This window comes from Oncorhynchus gorbuscha, linkage group LG26 (genome assembly GCF_021184085.1).
Source record: "Oncorhynchus gorbuscha isolate QuinsamMale2020 ecotype Even-year linkage group LG26, OgorEven_v1.0, whole genome shotgun sequence".
NCBI lineage: Eukaryota > Metazoa > Chordata > Actinopteri > Salmoniformes > Salmonidae > Oncorhynchus > Oncorhynchus gorbuscha.
In genome coordinates, this window is record NC_060198.1 from 40,399,259 (window position 1) to 40,407,289 (window position 8,031).

General features: G+C 45.8%; 1 pseudogene; it reads right to left on the minus strand.

Moving 5' to 3' along the window:
- Positions 1-4,032: 4,032 nt before the first annotated feature.
- The window catches only part of LOC124015732, a 6,125-nt pseudogene continuing 2,126 nt past the window's right edge, over positions 4,033-8,031 (minus strand).

Below are 8,031 nucleotides of genomic sequence, written 5' to 3' on the forward strand. Positions count from 1 at the left end.
CTGTGGGCCATAGGGAGGGATTGGGGTTTTCATCTTCCTGTGGGCCGCAGGAGGGCCTGGGGGTTTCATCTCCCTGTGGGCCATAGGGAGGGATTGGGGTTTTCATCTCCCTGTGGCTGTAGGAGGGATTGGGGGTTTCATCTCCCTGTGGGCCATAGGGAGGGATTGGGGTTTTCATCTCCCTGTGGGCTGTAGGAGGGATTGGGGGTTTCATCTCCCTGTGGGCTGTAGGAGGGATTGGGGGTTTCATCTCCCTGTGGGCCATAGGGAGGATTGGGGGTTTCATCTCCCTGTGGGCCATAGGGGGAATTGGGGGTTTCATCTCCCAGTGGGCCATAGGAGGGATTGGGGGTTTCATCTCCCTGTGGGCCGTAGGAAGGATTGGGGGTTTAATCTCCCTGTGGGCCATAGGAGGGATTGGGGGTTTCATCTCCCTGTGGGCCGTAGGAAGGATTGGGGGTTTAATCTCCCTGTGGGCCGTAGGAGGGATTGGGGGTTTCATCTCCCTGTGGGCCATAGGAAGGATTGGGGGTTTAATCTCCCTGTGGGCCGTAGGAGGGATTGGGGGTTTCATCTCCCTGTGGGCCGTAGGAGGGCCTGGGGGTTTCATCTCCCTGTGGGCCGTAAAGGGGATTGAGGTTCTCCCCTGGGGGTGTTTGTGTATCTGAGAGAGACCAGGGGAGGATGTGAGAGCCCATCTGGGAGTGTTGTGTGACTGACAAGCTGGGAAAACGCTCATCTGCTCCTCTACCCTGTGTCTTTCTAACAGGGACGGTGAGTCATTTCTACACACACCGGTCTGTGTTTACATAGAGATACCCACAGACACATAACAGCCACTCACACACACACACACTCACACACACACACACACGCACACGCACACGCACACGCACACGCACACGCACACACACACACACACACACACACACACACACACACACACACACACACACACACACACACACACACACACACACACACACACACACACACACACACACACACACACACAGCAATTCTATGTACCTTACCCTGCTAGACTGAATTGTATCAAAGATGACATGAGTAACACAGCATAATTGACATACTCCCCTCTCCCTTTAACATACACTCAGCATTATATGAACATTATGCATACACAATATATGAAATACACACAATATATAAAAACATGCATTCGATTTGCCTTCAAGGAAACATCTTGCATTCTCATTCATCTGCAGACAGACATGCACTGAGTCAGACTAACACCAGTTCCAGGGCTTTTAATTATGTTTTTTTTTCCAGCAGCTCTCTCCATGGCAACCCAAAGTTCTGCTTGTCACAACATGAAACATGAGGGAATAAAGACATTTTCCCAATATGCTGCTACACCAGTGAGCATATTTCTCCTTGAGACAGGCCTGCTGTATGCTGCCAATCTGATACTTTAGCCCCCCCTGTTGGCTGCCTGGTGAACTGCAGATGAGTCTGCATGGGTGCATGTGCATCTTCCTGCCTTGGTGTGTGCAGGATATTAAGTGTAGTTGAATTTCATTTGAACGAGACAGAGAGAGAGAAACGGAGAACGGAGAGACGGAGAGAAGGAGGATCCACACAAACAGAAGAGATCATTAGGGATCGGATCAAATCACTCTTCTTAGCAATATGATATAATCATATGACACCGGAGGTAAAGCCACTGTACTGACTCTCTCCATTGACTGTCTTCGTGGTGACTGCTGTGAGTGGCAGGGGATGTGATGTATGACTGTTTCATAGTAAATACAGAGGGCGGAGACTATGTACTAAGAGTGGTTGGCCACATGTTGACCTGACGAAGATAAATGGGTGACACTATTGACCGGGTTGTCTTTGAGAGCTCACTGGCGTCAATTTCAATGGATGTCAGGGGACCATTAGCATGTAAATGAGCTGTTTCCAATCATAATTGCCGTGACAAACAAGTGAGTGTTAATTGTTATGTGTTGGCATTGCACTTACTGTATAAAATGAGCTCTCTTAATGAATATAAATTGCTGAATTCTTTCTCTGTGGAATAGGAGGGAGGGGCACACAAGCTGATAATAAGCTGTGCTCTGATTGGCCAAATGAAGACTCAGAGGTAAGCTTATTGGATAGCAAGGGTGTCGGACTACCAGGAACTTAGGAACTGAATCCTACAAGGTGAAGGCAACCTTGGGGTAGCTGACTCTACGGTTCCATGGACGACTATGCACCCTTAAGATGAGGTAAGATGAGGTGAATTCGTCATTTGGCATCATTAGATTGTGTTTCTATCACACTGTGTTTGTGCAAGTCTGAACCATCCCGACACACAAGCTAATAATGTATGTTGGCTTGCCTTCACAATGAAACAGTGAGGGAGTGTGGAGAGGGCCAACTATCTATCTACTATATCGAGCCACCTGTCAATTCAGTAGTCCAGAGTTCAAAGGTCACAAACCAAAATGAGAGTAATTTCACACAAATAGAAATTAACAGGAAATGCAGGAGTCAATCAACACAATCAGGAAGTCCTTGGTGATGAAAGGAAGTCCTTGGTGATGAAAGGAAGTCCTTGGTAATGAAAGGAAGTCATTGGGGATGAAAGGAAGTCATTGGGGATGAAAGGAAGTCCTTGGTAATGAAAGGAAGTCATTGGGGATGAAAGGAAGTCCTTGGTAATGAAAGGAAGTCCTTGGGGATGAAAGGAAGTCCTTGGTGATGAGAGTAGTCCAGTGATTACATTTTCCCAGGAAGATAATTCAAAGAAACAGGTTTATACAGCATAATTACTCAACTATTTTACTTTCAAAGTTTTAAACAAACATTTAATTCATTGTTTCCTCACACCACCACGGCCATTTTGACCCATCCTTCCATTTATGTTTAACCTATAATACATAACCTTTATTTCTGTTGAATTCCATATCACATTACAATGTTACCATCTGTTTGTTTCCCTGCTATGCCACTTACTATGTGCAGTCCTTTGAATAGAGAATCATCAACATCCAGAGCCATGGGGCGGAATTCTGGCCATATGGTGATGTCACTTCCCATCTGGCTGAGAGGTGACATCACAGGCAGATGACCTGAACTAGGTCCAGGATGCCCTGCTCTACTGCACTCTGCTCTACTGCACTCTGCTCTACTCCACTCTGCTCTACTCTCTGACACAGTCTGTGATACACACTTGGGAGCCAGAGCTGCCTGTGTCTGACTGTCACTCAGACTGACAACTCCACTGATTTGCCACCATAAACATGCTCCAGAACCCTATTCAACACTCAGGCCAATGGTATTCACACACACATACACACACACACACACGGCTGCAAGCACTTGTCTACACACATTCACACACGCACGTGCATACACTCAAACACACACAGATATATCACACACATACAGTGCCTTGCGAAAGTAATTTTGCACGCCCAATTTTTCAGTTTTTGATTTGTTAAAAAGTTTGAAATATACAATAAATGTCGTTCCACTTCATGATTGTGTCCCACTTGTTGTTGATTCTTCACAAAAAAATACAGTTTTATATCTTTATGTTTGAAGCCTGAAATGTGGCAAAAGGTTGAAAAGTTCAAAGGGGCCGAATACTTTCGCAAGGCACTGTATACTGTACATTTAGCCGTTCTCTTCAAAGTATGTGTAAATAAACGCAGTAGATACTGTATGTACTGTAGAACAACACAAACACACACATATACTGTACATTTAGCCGTTCTCTTCAGAGTATGTGTAAATAAACGCAGTAGATACTGTATGTACTGTAGAACAACACAAACACACACATATACTGTACATTTAGCCGTTCTCTTCAGAGTATGTGTAAATAAACGCTGTAGATACTGTATGTACTGTAGAACAAAACAAACACACACATATACTGTACATTTAGCCGTTCTCTTCAGAGTATGTGTAAATAAACACTGTAGATACTGTATGTACTGTAGAACAACACAAACACAGTCATTAAATGTGTTGTCACTCGTCATCTCCTGTCCCAAGAACACGGCAACAAAAGTTATCAACATTCGTTTAGTTTCATTTTATTCTTTAGAAAGGCACTTACAGTATGAAAGGCTCAAATATACTACTACAAGAGACAATGAGGGCCGAGGCTTACCTTTCACACACATGCATGTATAGTACCACTCACATATACACACACATGCATGTATAGTACCACTCACATATACACACACATGCATGTATAGTACACTCACATATACACACACATGCATGTTTAGTACCACTCACATATACACACATTTAGAAATGGAAAAGAAAAACCAGAACGTGGACAGGCCCAGAAATGACATCCTATATTTCACTTTGACAAAGGTTCTATTAAGGGGAGTTGCCATCAAGAAGACGATGAGAGGAGATCTATTACAGTCCCTCTGAAAGGAGATTCCAATCCTGTCACATCGTACTCTTATAACACACACAGGGTACAGGAGACATTACTGCTCATACTATTACTGATCAGGCTACAGGTATTGATGAATTGTGCTCATTGTCAAAGTTTCACTCCATTCATAATAATCACTGATTAAAGCCTGTCGAAGCACTTATTTCTACATAAATATATGTTTCAGTAAAGCGAACAGGAGAGTTTAGCTCTATAAGAACAGCAAACATACAGTATGGCTTCAGCATCAAGTGGTGACATGTACAGTACCTATAGAATCAGCATCGCATCTCTCAAATTGTACAAAAAAGGCATCATACATCATATAGCTTTCATATAGGTGTCTCAGGTAAATATATTAAACATTTTCCAACATATTTTAAAGAAAGAAACCAGGATATTTGATGCCGTGTAGGTATGCCAAAAGTTCATTCAGAGCTCTCATATCCCATAGTGTATTCTCTTTGGATGAAAGCTTTCCTGCAGATAGCATGGGCACTTTATAAATGTATTATTATTTATTTATTCAGAAAAAATATTTTACCTTTATTTAACTAGGCAAGTCAGTTAAGAACACATTCTAATTTACAATGACGGCCTACCCCGACCAAACCCTAACCCGGACGACGCTGGACCAATTGTGCGCCGCCCTGTGGGACTCCCAATCACGGCCGGATGTGATGCAGCCGGTATTCATTAAGGAACAGTACACAGTACACATCGGCTGAGGATCATTTCAGACACAATGTTTCTTATCAAAATGAGTCATTTTCCTTCTATCTATTTCTTTTTACAAACATAGTGGTGTAACTACACCGTCTCTACATAGTTGGCTGGGTAGAGTCCCTCTCTCCCTCCATCCTTCATCCCTCTACACCAGCCCTGGTCATCCTCATCCTCAGTCTTCAGAAACTCCTCACCTGGAGGAGAGGTGGAGCATGGTCATCATATATCATTCAGTAACAGAGTACCACAGTCTCTCTCTCTCTCACACACACACTCACAGACAAGTACAGCGTGAAGACCTACCTGCTTTAAAGGAGAGCTCATCTGTCTCCTGTCCGTCATAGTCATAGAGAGCCCTGACCTTAACTCCTCCGATCATTACACTGAGAGAGAGAGAGTGTTAGTGTAAATCAACCATACACTAACCGTAACTACAGGCAATTAACACAACAGTCAGTATCTGAACTATATGACTCATCATAATGAGATGGGAAGTGAGTTCTACACGTCTCCTGTATCATACTAAGACTGTAACGTACATTCCTCCAACTACTTAACATCACTGAGATAGAGTTGTGCTGTAGGAGGAATCAATAAAGAGACAGATGGAGACATGTTTACCTCCTCTCTATGGTGCCTTGCTGTGACTCTACCTCTTTCTCTTTCTTCCCTTTTTGCTTTTCTTCTCTGGCGTCCACTCCTGAAAGAGACCTTTCATTAGACCCCGTTGGACAACAAGGCAGACCGGTCCAGTCTATTAGCCTCCAGAGACTGTAATACTGGTCACATTGTTGGACTATGCTCTACTGTTATACAGTCTGCTGCATTAGCTTGTAACACTGTTCACTACATTAGACTAACTCTGACAATAACACAGGGCAGAAGTCTACATCAATCCATCAGTACATTATATTAGGCCCCATTAACTTCCATTAGCCCGCTGTGTCTGTGTGTGTGAGTGTGTGCATGTGTGAGTGTTGCACCTGGAACTGAGGCCAGTCGGTGGGCATGCCCGGTCCGTGGGTGTTCTTCCACCAGCGCAGGTCGTCCTGCTCACTGATGGCCATGAGAGTGTTGTGGAGCTCATTATACACAGCCTTCACACTGAGAGAGAGGAGGAGAGAGGTGGAGGGGGAGGGAGAGAGGGGGGGAATGATAGAGAGTGAGGGAGAAGGAGAGGGGGAGGAGTGAGGGAGGGTGGAGGGACAGAGAGGGAAAGGGGCGTGACAGAAATGGAGAGTGAGAGATGAGATAAAAACATTTACACAACGCAACTACAACAAACACCCCCCAACAAACACACCATCCTAGTCACAGTCTGGCTGCAGGTGTAGCCTACCTCTCGTTGTTGGTGACGTCCAGGTGTCTGTGGACGGACAGGAAGGCCTGTTTGAGGAAGCTGATCCTCTTCCTCTCCTCCTCCTGCGATTGGTCAAAAATACACTCCATCTCCTCCATGTAGCGAGGGCATAGCGGGTCACCTCCTCCAGAACCTTCTCATAGCGGACACGCACCTGGGGGAAGAGTTACACATTATTACACACAGACTCACACATTCACTTCTCTCCTTCATTCTCTTACTGTCTATCTCTTACTTTCTCCGTCTCCTGCTGAGCCAGCTCTCTTTCCTCCTGAATCTTCCTCTGTTTCTCGATGGCCACGTCAGGGTTGCCCTTGGCGTGGACCTCCCGGTCCTTGGCAGTCTGCTCCTTACGCTGCACTTTATGGAACGCACTCCTGGCTTTGTCCAGCTGGGGGGGGCATAAGGTAACACTGACATATTGGTGACTCAATGAAGACTCCCATACAAACACTTTCAAGTCATTTACCTCTGCCCTACCCTATATAAAAGTATGATCTTTGAGTCTGGGAATTTCTCAGTAGAGATTGTCCATTCAACGTGGTGATTCATAGTGTCTTAGAGAGACTCTCTTTCATCTACAGTATTCTAACCTTCTTCAGCCGTTTGGCCCAGGGCTTCTGAGCACGTGCGAAGCCAGTCCCAAAGTCCTGGGACTCCTTGAAGCCTCCAAAGACCTTCTTATGGAAGGTCTCTTTCTGCCAGGTCCTGACCCGGTCCCCGTCCTCCGAAACCAGGGAGCGACACACGGACGAGTGCAGGGCGGCGAGACGGTCGGCGGAGGAGAGGAAACACTGCCACGCCTGCAGGAGGGATCCATATAGCGGGCCTGTAGAGGGAGGAGAGCAGAGAGAGAGAGAGAGTGGATGGGTATACAGTATCAACAGGGAACATAGTGAGCAAACAGTGAATCTCTTCAACTGCAGTACTCACTGGAGTCCACCAGGGGCTTCCACTTGTTGCTCCACTCGCTGAGTTGATGAGCGTACTGCCTCTCCACACGGGCTCTCTCCTGGAAGCACACCACGATGTCATTACACGCCTGGAAGGCATCCTCCGTGCGCTTCACCGTGCGCTGGTAGTTCCCAGGCTAGGGGGAGGGAGGGAGGGAGGGAGGGAGGGAGGGGAGGGAGGGAGGAGAGGGAGGGAGGGAGGGAGGGAGGGAGGGAGGAGGGAGGGAGGGAGGGAGGGAGGGTGAACAAGGACGAGGAGGGGGAGGGAAAAGTTTGAGATTGAACATACAGTAGTAATGTAGCAATGGATATTAACACGGATAGTGAAGTTAATTTCAGTTAAATAACAATTTGACTGTTTCCTCATTACACTCTCAACACCATGACCTGTAACCTGTTTTCATCCTAACGTCGATCTGTTTTCCTCTAGACAAGTCATTTCAATATTTTGACGTTTCTGTAAAAGCCTAATGAAGGCACCATGGGGTGTGGCTGGTGTAGACAGGCCAGTAAAAGGACAGATGAAAGGGGAGTGATGGAGTAACAGAGGGCAATTCACTGAGGGTAATGACATT